General features: G+C 47.8%; 1 long non-coding RNA gene across 1 annotated transcript; it reads left to right on the plus strand.

The window, feature by feature from the left end:
- Positions 1-1,091: 1,091 nt before the first annotated feature.
- LOC121133856 lies at positions 1,092-6,823 on the plus strand. The gene is made up of 2 exons (XR_005870870.1): positions 1,092-1,400; positions 6,515-6,823. It is a non-coding gene; the product is annotated as an uncharacterized LOC121133856 (long non-coding RNA).
- The last annotated feature ends 4,902 nt before the right edge of the window (positions 6,824-11,725 follow it).

Here is an 11,725-nt window from a genome sequence, read left to right on the forward strand (position 1 = left end):
CTACACTGTCCGTATGCCTAGGGAGAGGGTGGGACAGATCTCGGGAAGGTTTGTACAAGCCCTTCTTTTTGTAAGATGACTGGTGTTGACTAGTGATGAAACCAGTCACTACATACCGCTGACCCAAGGAAGTGAATCCCGAGGCCCACTCCTAACGTTTTCCAGGAGTTTAAATGACTTTATTATTATTATTATTATTATTTTGGTTTTTCGAGACAGGGTTTCTCTGTGGCTTTGGAGGCTGTCCTGGAACTAGCTCTTGTAGACCAGGCTGGCTTCGAACTCACAGAGATCCACCTGCCTCTGCCTCCCAAGTGCTGGGATTAAAGGCGTGCGCCACCAACGCCCGGCTAAATGACTTTATTTTGAAAATACATTTCTATTATTTCTTTAATCTATGTATATGTGTGTTAAGTCTGTACAGGTGCTTGTGTAAGCCCACAGATCCCCTTGGAGCTGAGTTACCGGTGGTTGGTTGCAAGCTGTTTGATGTGGGTGCTGGGAATTGAACTCAGCTTCTCTGGAAGAGCGGTACATGCTCTTAGCCACTGAGCCATCTCTCCAGTTTAAACGTTTAAAATAAACACTTGAGAGTCATCAGTCAAGCGAAGATACTGTTACATAATGTTCCACCCACCTACCTTGACACCCCGAAAGGCCAGATTCAAATTTAGAATTCTCGGAATCCTCAGAATTTCCTGCGAGGATGTGTCAAGCCAGAAAGAAGGCTTCTCACTGTGGCTCTCTGCTGCCTCCTTCTCCTGGAGTAGACATCACGTTTGCACCCACAAGGGGCCTCATACACTCTGGGTCCGGATCTAACTGCCGTTCCCCCTCCAGCCCCGTTGTCAGGTCAAGGGGTTTGCACACCAGAATGTGAGCTAGTCTCTGGGACAAGATTGAGCAACGGCTCCTGTGGAACCTGTTAACAGCTGGCACTAGCGATGTCACTGCTAAGGAATTCCAGGTCACATGGACCATGGTATCATGTCACGACCTTTGGCGAGCAGATGCTGAAGCAGAGCAAGGGCTGCAAGGATGTTGGTTCACTGGGGAGTGATATTTGTGAAGGGCCAAGGGGTCAGTAAAAGTCTCCAGACAGCCGAGCCGGTGTGACGTCTGCCAAGGGTCGAATACAGAGAGCAGAAAGGGATGCCATAGCTCCCCATTGCCAGGCAGGACCGGTGAACTAACTTGTGGTCAGCCCGGCAGGCTGTTGCAGAGCACAGACTGCCTGCCCTAGGAGTCCTGCAGGATTAGAAGTGTCTCTCAGGCTCAGTCATGGTTGGACTGCTTAGACATTGCTGCAGGGACCCACAGGGGCCTCAGCCCCCGTCTCCCGACTGTGGCCCTTGTAGCAGAGCAGCACGCTCTTGGTTCACAAAGGTGGAGTGAGCTTGGTGAGTGGGGGTGATGTGGTAAACCTACTTGGGCTTCTGCCTCTGTGGCCATCTGTTTGTGTGCTTGGGATGCCAGTTTCTGGGCTCATTCTGCAATGGGGGAGCTGTTTTACCTACATGGTTATTTAATAGCCTGTCGTGATTAATGCTTCCTGCTAATATTAACACAGGATAAAAACACCTCGGTTCTCTGTACCCAATTTCATATACTCCAGCTATGAGTGTGTCCCTTTCTCAGACCCACAGACCACTGTCTCCATCCTTCTATCTTCTAGGCTGGCCACTATGTCAGGATATTTGCCACTAACATGTGATCATGTTCTTCTCACCTCTGGTAAATGACTGTCCCTACACACACACATACACACACACACACACACACACACACACACACACACACGAGTGCATGCCTAGGGCACTGCTTGAATGTCCACCATTGTGAGGACTTCTTACCGGGGTCATGAATGACACATCCAGGGGTGTCACTGTAAGGCAACTATCCTGCAGCAGCATCAGCTTACAGCCACAGGCAAAGCCAACCCTTTTTTTGCAAATCAAATCCAGGCTCTTCCTCATTCTTCAGCCAGCCTTCTGTGACTGTCATTTCTTCTCCCCACAACGGATGGCCATGGAAACGCTGCAACGAGGGAGGTGTGCTGTCACAACTGTGGGCATGTCATCAGTTATTTTGTCGTGGTGCTAATAAAATGCCCAAGAAAAGCAACTTAAGGAAGGAAGTGTTTATTTTGATCCACAGTTGGAGAATGTAGTCCATCATGGCGGGGAGAGGCTGTAAAGGGAAACCTTTTCCTCTGCCAGCCGCTTTGGTTTTACCCTGCCAGCCTCTTGGACTCTGCCACATTGTAGTCCCCAAATAACACAAAAGACGTTGTATTAATTATGAAGCTGTTGGCCTTGCTTGTTTCTTACTGGCTAGCTCTGACTTAAGTATTTATCCCATAATTGCTAATCTAAGTATTTCTCTTACCGGAGAGGTTTCCGGGCTTCCTACCCCATGGCGTTACATCTTGACTCCCTGTGTTTCTCCTTCCCAGAGTCCTCCTGGACTCCTAGTCCCACCTATCTTGGTTCCCTATTGGCCAACAGTGCTTTATTGACACATACACAGGACTTCCCCCATCAAGAGGCAGTTGGTCACACCTCATCGTTCACAGTCAGGAAGCAGAGAGAGATGAGCACTGTGCCAGCTCACTGTCTTCTTTTTATGCAGTCTGGTGCCCCAGCCCATCAAATGCTTCTCTCTGCAATAGGTCTTCTGGCCACAGCTAATCGAGTCCCAAAACTCCTTCAGGCACATGCGCCAGGTTTGTATCCTCTCTGATTCTAGACCCATTCAAGCTGATGGCATTAACTGTCACACATGGGTTTTTGGACAGCTTTCCTGATGCATCTCTTGCCACTCAGGCCTGACCTTGTACCTTTCCATCATGGGACAGGGACATTCCGTGGATAACTCTTGCCTTCCTACCAGGGCCCAAAAACATAGCAGGAGCTATTTAGCAAAAAGTATGCATTCTCCCTGTCACTAACACCTCCATTATTATAGGGTCGGCTCATTTACACAGTCCAAGCAGGGGGGCTGCTCCACAGCCTCAATCTACTACAGACCCTGTCCTGCCCGGAGTCAGCAGCTTTTCATGTCACCTTGAATCATAGTCCTAGCTAGCTATGGGGCCCAGGAGACCTGGGGAACACGGTGATCCCTTGGCGATGGGAGCTACAGCATGCACCAATCCCACAAGTCTTCGGAGCCGCTCCCCAGCATGCTCCTGGCCACTGCTCCCATCAGAACTTTATTGATACGCTGGTTTCTAAATCTCCAAGAGCAGATATGCGTTATCCAGTCCTCCAGGCTACATACCCTCTTCTCATCCTGCTAAATTAGAAAGGCAACCGATCGGTGATAAGTGGGGGGGGAGGGCGCACACCTGTAATCCCAGTACTTGGGAGGGTGAGCAGGAGGACTGTCTGTGTTGGAGGTCAGCCGGGGCTGCATAGGGATTTCCAGGCCAGCCTGGGCTGCATAGTGAGAGACCTGTCTCAAAACCAAAACAACAAGCAAATGAGTGAAATGGGTCAGTGCGATGCTCCCTGGCCCTTCTGTTCCAGATTTCCCCACTTGGTCTTATGACAGAGATGAAATGAGCCGGAGAGCCCCAGGGCAGAACTGTTAATGTGTATTACTGTCCATTCCATACCAATGCAAAATGTCTCTGATCCTTTCTCATTAGCATGAACAAGAATGCACTCATTACATCAAAGATCACATGCCTGAGCCAAGACACAGGCTCTTGCAAAGCCACTGTGGGATCAGTCTTTAGCTAAAGAGTTTGTGGTTGCCCATAGTCTTTCTCCAGGTTCCTTCTGGCTGCTGCAGAGACCAGATCAGACAGTTAAATGGAGATACGATAAATCACCCTTGAGTTACTTAAGGGCACAGATGGAGCATTCTTACCCCATCCCTGGGACGTGTAATGCTTTTGTTTTATATCCCCTTTTCCGAGGCTCAGGATGGAGACTGGATCAAAGGCTTTCTTGGTTTTTTTGTTTGTTTGTTTGTTTGTTTTGTTTTTTTTTTCCTGCTCTGTTCCCCTTTACCCCATAGGCCATCATCAACCTATTTAGGAGTTTCCTCAAGGTCAGCTGCATCACTTAATACCAGTCTTCTTCTGCACCCCTTTCCTTTTTTTTTTTTTTTTTTAAAGCCGAGTTGTCACCAGAGTCCTCTACCACATCCACCGCTACCGTCACGTGCTCCATCCCCACCTTCGTTCCATTATGGGCAACAAACAAATGAATTCTCTAGAGGACCGAAAGAGAAGAGTGCCCAGAGAGGTCATGGAGCGAGGCAGGCCATCATGGCTTTGACCCAGTGACAAGAATCTAGATGACAACCTTGAGAGATGCTGGTGGAAATGAAAGCAAATGTTGACACTACCCCGTGGAAGCCCCTGGGGGGAGCCTAGTATTCATGTTGTCACTGGCAAAACCACAGTGGATGGAGGCACCGAGTTTAATCCCCCGGTGCCACCCACAAACAACAAAACAAAACACGTTTAATATGTGGGTAGAGATAAGGTTTCTTTCTACCTCTCACCAATGTGGAGGTTCTATCTGGAAACGAAATGAAACTCTAGAAGAACAAGGTTTCATTTTTCATGTGCCAAGAGTTGGGCAGCTGAGATTCTGTAGCCGTGGCACAGGACGAGGGCAAAGACGACAGGAAAGCACCATGTAAACTCCCTGGTGTGGTCTCTGCCATGAAATGAGCGCATGATAGATCATTGTTGGATACCTTCCATTTCCTCTGGTCTGCTCTTGGAGCTTACGAGTAAGCTCCTGGCTGCGGGAAGCTGACCTCACTGACTCAGTGCAACCGGCTTCCAGTTACTTTCAGCTAAGGGGAGGCACCGACAGGAAGAGGGAGGGGTGAGAGGAAGGAAACTGTTCCTTGCCTTTCTCCCAGCTCTCCCTTAGTGGTCCTGTCCCACAGGCAGCACTCTAGCAGTGAGTGGTCTAGACCCTGCCCTCTCTTTTGGCTCCTCCAAGCGCATGGGTAGCAAGGGCTTTTTCCTGCTTCTTCTGGCTGAGTCACCACTGTCCCTGCATGGGTGCCCTTAACCCCAGCCACACTTTTGTAGAGTCCCTTCATCACTCTCCTGGAGATGCGGGAATGGTTGTGATGGTAATGGTAATGGTACTGGTGGTGGTGGTTTTGACAGTTGTGAGTGTGGTGGCTGTGGTGTGGCTGTCGTGATGAATCTCCTCGTTATAGGGTGCCATGGCTGCCTGCTGGGATGTTCCTGGCACAATTGTTCCTAGTATTTCCTTAGTTTGAAAATCCAGCCTGCTTTTGCCTGTGGACTCCTACATAGCCAACAACCCTTTTCTGTGCCTTGCTTTCTTCATTCGGCATCAATGAATACCCAGTGTGAAAATCAAAGGAGTAAATATATAAAAAAAAATCTGGAAAAACACACACACATACTACTTATTACACTATTCATATTAATAAGATTTGCTCATTGGCAAAACCATTTGTGTGTGTGTGTGTGTGTGTGTGGTTTTTTTTTTTTTTTTTTTTTTTTACTCCTGAAAAGTCCTATACCACTGTAAGATGAAGTTCTGTGATCAGACATAGCACAAAATCCTCAGAGATACTGCTACTGCGCTCTGATAAATGCCACAGAGGTCCCTCTCAGCAGCCTTTGTCCCATGCATGGGTCTTCTGCACTGTTTGCAGCACAGGGGACAGCTGAGAACCATTCTGTAACCATGCATGCTGGTTAGGGGTTTTTGCTTGCTTTTAAATGATTTGTTTATTTTTAATTTATGTGTATGTCTTAGTTAGGGTTGCTGTTGCTATGACGAAGTACCACAACCAAAAGCAACTTGGGAGGAAAGGGTATATTTGGCTTATGCTTCCATAGTCAGGACAGAAACTCATACAGGGCAGGCTCTAGAATCACTTGGGCGATAGGTCTCTGTTAAAGATTAACTTGATTATGCTAATTGTTGAGGCTGGAAGATCTGCCCACTGTGGGTGTCGCATTCTCTATGAGATTCTGGCTTGCATAAATGGAGAAAGGCATTCATCACTCTCTGCTTCCTGTTGTAGATGTGGTGGGAACAGCTACTTCAGAATCCTGCTCTATAGACTTCCCTGGCAGTCAGAGAGGAGCCCTTTCCTCCTTGAGTTTGTTTGTCAGAGTATTTTATCACAGCGACAGGAGAGGAGACCAAGACAAATGTATATGGTCTAGTTTAGAAATCCAACCCCTCAATGATGAAACCATACCTACGGGAAAGTCTTGAGATGTGGTTGACATTTTAAACATGGGCCAATTGCACACTGGAAAACGGCTGAATCAACTATAATCAGACATGCCGTATCCAGCATCGGGGCTAGCTCTTGGAAGCTGTGTAGGGTTTGGAGTGGGGTGAGCAGAGGAAAGGAAGGAATGTAGGTAGAACAGCAGTGTAGGGATGCTAGGAAAGTTCTGACAGTGCCTGACTGTGGGTGGTGGTCACCGGATGGGTCCTCCCTGAAGCCTTCACTCCTGAGAACCCTGTCTGTCTCACTCTCTTCTCAGGACTCCTGACACCGACTTAAGTTATGGGAAAGGAGCATGGGACTACGGCCTTCCGGAAGCTTCCAAATTTAAACCAACCCCACAGACACGAGACAGAACCGCCTATAGAGAATTGTATTATAGCCAAGTGCCAGAGTATATATTTATCTGTGCCTGAGATTCCCATCTCTCTTTAAAGAAAGAGCCTCACACTTGGGGGGAAAATGAAGTGGAAAAAAATGTACTATTGAACAAATATTCAGGATGGTTGCTCATACGAAATGATGAACTGGGTTGAATTCAAAACAAAAAAAAGCTGCCCATGGTGAATTGTCAGCCTGCTATATTTGGGGGTCCAAATCCAGGGCCCCTGCCAACTGAGTTCACATAGTCTTACTGTTTTTCCATTTCTATTTATAATTCCGTACACATTCATACAAAAAAAAATGCAGGGGACATTGGATTTCACTTTAAAATGACTAGAATGTTCTGAATGTATCAGGTTACAGCACTTGGGAGCCTTTTTGTCGCCTGTGATTAGCCTCCTTTACTGGAGAGGGGATTAATCATGTGTGTGGGGGTGGGGTAACAGGATCCTTTGGGAATTTGGAAGTATGTAAACAACTTTTCTTTATTTCCTTTTTAAAATGTCACTCGGGGCTGGAGAGATAATTGCCTGCTGAAGTGCTCGCTACACAATCATGAAGACCTGAGTTCAGTACCAGAACCCACATAAAAGGACAGGGCATGGCGCTGTCATCCCAGCATTGGAGGGACAGAGACAGGGGATGCCTAGGTTCACTGGGTAGCAGACTAGTTCAGTCAGCAAGTTCCTGGCCAGTGAGAAACCCTGTCTCAAAATCCAAGGTGGACAGAGCCTGAGGAACAGCGTCTGTGGTTGACCTGTGGCTTCCACTTGCATGAACACACAAGGGCACTTGACCTCCCCTTGACACATGAAAGAACACACACACACACACACACACACACACACACACACACACACACACACACACACACACACACGCACTGTGATTTACTCCAACAAAACCTGATTGAACAGCGGCCACATGGAAGGTCCGTTTGAAACTTAGATACGATGACAAAAGGCTCTGCTCCCAAGGGACTGACAGTCTCCTGAAGGAGGTACAGATTCTAAAACAAAGTACCTGACAGGGAGGATCAGGGCCTTAGTGGAGGAGCTGGCCGATGCATTCAGCACACAAAGAGGGCGTGGGCAAGATGGATGTTCAGTTGTTGCGTCTCAACATCTGCTCTGTCCAACTGTGCCTGCTTATTCGGGGACCACTTGGTGCTAGAGAAATAGGTTCTCCCTTCCAGCTGGCTTGGATGTTCAGAGCACTGCGTCCCTTCTGAGCACAGATGATTGATTCAAAAGTGACTGCACCTTCCAAGCGGTACTAATTGGAGTGAAGATCAAGGTCTCTGAAGTGGGGACGTTGGGGGTGGGGAGCTGTTTGTTAAGGTAAAGCAGCCCTCCAATGTGCAGAGTGTGAGTGAGGACGTAGGAGCTAGTCCCTGAGCCATCAGACAATCCCTTACCTAGCTTTTTTCATTCTTGTTCTTTTGGGCCACGAGTCAAGAAACCTCCCTATTGTTTGAGTTGGCTCTTTCAGTACTTCTAACCCAAAGCATCTTTGCTCATGTTGATGGTTAACATTATTAACTTGACAGGATCTAGAATCATCCGGGGGACGAGGCTCTGGGTGTGTTTGGGAGGTAATTCCTAGATCGGGTTAACTGAGTGGAAAGACTCACCCTAAATATGGGCCACTCCGCTTTGTGGGCTGGGGACCCAGACTGTGTAAGAAGAAAAAGGCCACCTTGAATGAAATTATGACATGAGCACTCCATGGTGTGGTTTAAGAGACGGTTTTTGTTGTAGAGATGAGGGTGAGCACAGCCAGAGGCATTTGGAAGAGTCCAGAGCAGGGAGAGAAAGAAGACTAAACGTGGCCGTGAGAGGAGAGGCAGGGAAGGGAGTGAGAAAAGAAGATAAGAGAGAGCAAAGAGGAGAGCGGGCCAAGAGACAGGACCAAGAGCCAAGAGAGTGCGTGGCCAAAATGGCAGGGTTATAGGAATGGGAGGCTGGGCGAAGGGAAGCCCATGCATGAGCTGGAGTTGAGGTTAGGGACTGAAAGGAGCCACAGGCGCTGAGTGAGCCTGGAGGCCAGCAGAAACTTGGGTATGCTAATAGGCACCTCAGTGCCTATTGTTTTTTGGACCTGACACAGGTGAGCACCAGCGTTCATCTCTCTCCGTTTCCTGACTGTGTACCGAGTGAGATTCAGTGGCTTCATACTCCTGCCTCCATGACTGTACCCTCCAACTGTAAGGCGAAACCAGCTCTCCCTGGCTTAACTTGTTTTTGTCAGGGATGTTGTAGCAGCCATGAGAAAAGTAACCGTTACAGCAACACAGGAGGGAGCCAAGTGTATTTCCTGCAGAAGGTGGTGTGGTACCTGAAACCTGAAGATGGTTAAGATGCACACCTGGGAAATAAGGACAGGGATGTCCTGGGGCTGAAGCTTATTGCAGCTCAGTTCTGGAAAGATTGGGTTGGGCCAGGTCAGGCTGTGTGGTGGAGGACACCCAGGGCTCATCTGTGAGAAAAAGCCAGGATGTTCATGTGAGAATTAAGTTAGTGTCTGAGGACTGTTATAATGAATTACCACAAACTAATTGGCTTAAAACAAACATTTATAGCCGGGCTGGGCAGTGGTGGTGCAAGCCTTTAGTCCCAGCACTTGGGAGGTAGATCTCTGTGAGTTGGATCCAGGACAGTCAGGATTATATAGAGAAGCCCTGTCTCCAAAACAAAACAACACAAAAACAAAACCCCCAAGCATTTAGTTCTCTCACAGTTCTGGGAGCCAGACATGGGAAGCCATAGTGTGAGCAAGGCTAGTTTCCCTCTCAGTACTCCTAAGGCTGGCACAGGATGACTCAGAGAACCAGGTAGCCTGGACCACATAGTGAGACTCTGTCTCAAAATAAAAATTTAAAAGGGCCGAGAATGTGTCTCAGTAGGAGCACACTTGCCTAGCTCGTGTGAGGCCGTGAGCAACAGCACCCCAACATTAGGGAGGAACAATAGCTAACTGGTACCCTACAATTTGTACCAGTCCCCCACTGAGGGCTTGGACAGGTATTGATTCACAGACACTCATTCTACCTCTGAACCACACACAGTCCTTCCCTCTTTTGTATGTGTACATGTGTCTGTATGTTTGCACATGTGTATGCACATTGTGTGGAGGCCAGAGGTTGATGTTGGGGGCTCTTCCTCGGCCTCTCCTACCTTTTAATTTTAATATTATGTTTTTTGGGACAGGTATTTTTGCCTGCATGGTATATCTGAATGCCATGTACATGTCTGGTGTTAGAGGAAGGCAAAAGGGATTTCCTAGAACTGGAGTCACAGATGGTTGTGAGTTACCCGGGTCCTCTGAAGGAGGAGCCAATGCTCTTAACTGATGGAGCATCTCTCCAGCCCCTCTACCTTATTTCTTTGAGACATGGCCTCTTACTTAAACTGGAACTTCCCAATTGACCTGAGTGGCTGGCTAATGATCTCCAGGGGTCCTCCTGCTGTCTCCGCCTTTTTGTGTGGATTCTCAGGATCTGACCCCAGGTCATCATGCTTGCTGTGAGCCAAGTACTCTACTGCAGGGGGCAGCCCCTCAGTCCTGAGACTCACCGTCTTAACAAGAGGAATAACTGACATACAGAGGACTTTGAAGAAGTACTTGCTGAGAGTTTCTCCTTTGAGTCTGGCTTTGAACGTGACGTTTGGCTTGGTAAGGCTTTGGAAGGGAAGAAGATGAGGGGCAGGACTGCTTCTCTTTGTGGATACAGGTCAAAGTGAAGCAGGATGCTTGGGGGGAAGGGGCAGAGCCGAGACACAGGGATACCTTTCTTTTTAAACACCCAACCTTGTGTTTTCTTGCTCTTTTGTTGTCATAGAAGGAAAAATATCAAAGGCAGAATGAAAGTTCAGCAAACCACCTCAGTGCCTGGCCAGCGGAGAAAGCCAAGTTAAAAAGCAGACACAGAGAAACTCAACGCACAGTGAGTCCGAAGCCCTAGATAGACCCCAAATTTACAAGTTTTGCTTTCAACTATTTTTAGCACTATAGTATTGGGAAAGATTTGAGCCAAAAGGAGACTAGTGTGGTGCCTCCTGGGCATTTGTGTCTGGGGTGAGCAACAGCCTGGCAATGGTGGGGCACATGAAGAGCAGAGGCTTGGAAGGGAGGCGCGGTCCTGTTTGTCAGTCTAAGCAAATTAGTGACTCAGCTGTTGACAAGGGCCCAGGAGAAGCCTTTCAGATGAGTCATCATAGATCATTCTCGAACAGCAAATCCAGTTTTGCAACTCAAAAGCCGTGTTGGGACCTGATTTCTGTTGGAGATAGACTTTTTAGCCCAGGCTAACACCTATCTCGCCATGTAGCTGTGGATAACCCTTGAGGCATGCACCACCATACCTGGTTTACGTAGTGCTTGGGCATGAACTCGGGGTGCCAGCCAGACTACCAACTGGGTTGTATCACCATGACTTTTTAAGGTTCTAGAACTACCCAAGTCTATTACCTTCCTCCCAAGCAATAGTACATTTGTATCTGCTGTTCTGTGTGTGTATTCCTGGTGGTTGAATTTCAAGAAAACTAATTAATTGTTGGACTGTTTTTCTAGGATTATTTTTTACTATTTTTCTCTGTGCCTCAGTGTGTGTGCCCCTACAGAGGCCAGGAGATGCCATTGGATCCTCCAGGGTGACAGGTGGTGGTTCACTGCCTGATGCGGGTCCTGGGAGTTGACCTGGGGTCCTTTCAAGCACTTCTAACTTCTGAGCTATCTCTCCAGACCCAGGAGTTGGATCTGGATTCTTGTTTTAACCCAATAAGTCAGTGTGCCCTTTTAATTGGAGTGCTAAGACTAGTGACATTTAGAACTGTTACCGAGAATGCTTTGTTAATTCTTGTAATTTTGATACTTGTTTTAGTCCTTTAAAAAATAGCTGTGAATCCTTCTCCAAATGAGTCCTTTGGTGCACAGGTCAGAGAACAACTGTTGGGAGTTGATCATCTGTTTCCATGATGGAGGTCCCGGGGAATCAAACTCAGGCCAGCATGACTGGCAGCTCTGCCAACTTTGGTGGTGTGAAAGCAATTGGTCCCCATAAACTCATAAAGAGTGGTGCTATCAG

This window comes from Mesocricetus auratus, unplaced genomic scaffold (genome assembly GCF_017639785.1).
Source record: "Mesocricetus auratus isolate SY011 unplaced genomic scaffold, BCM_Maur_2.0 Super-Scaffold_100024, whole genome shotgun sequence".
Taxonomy (NCBI): Eukaryota; Metazoa; Chordata; class Mammalia; order Rodentia; family Cricetidae; genus Mesocricetus; species Mesocricetus auratus.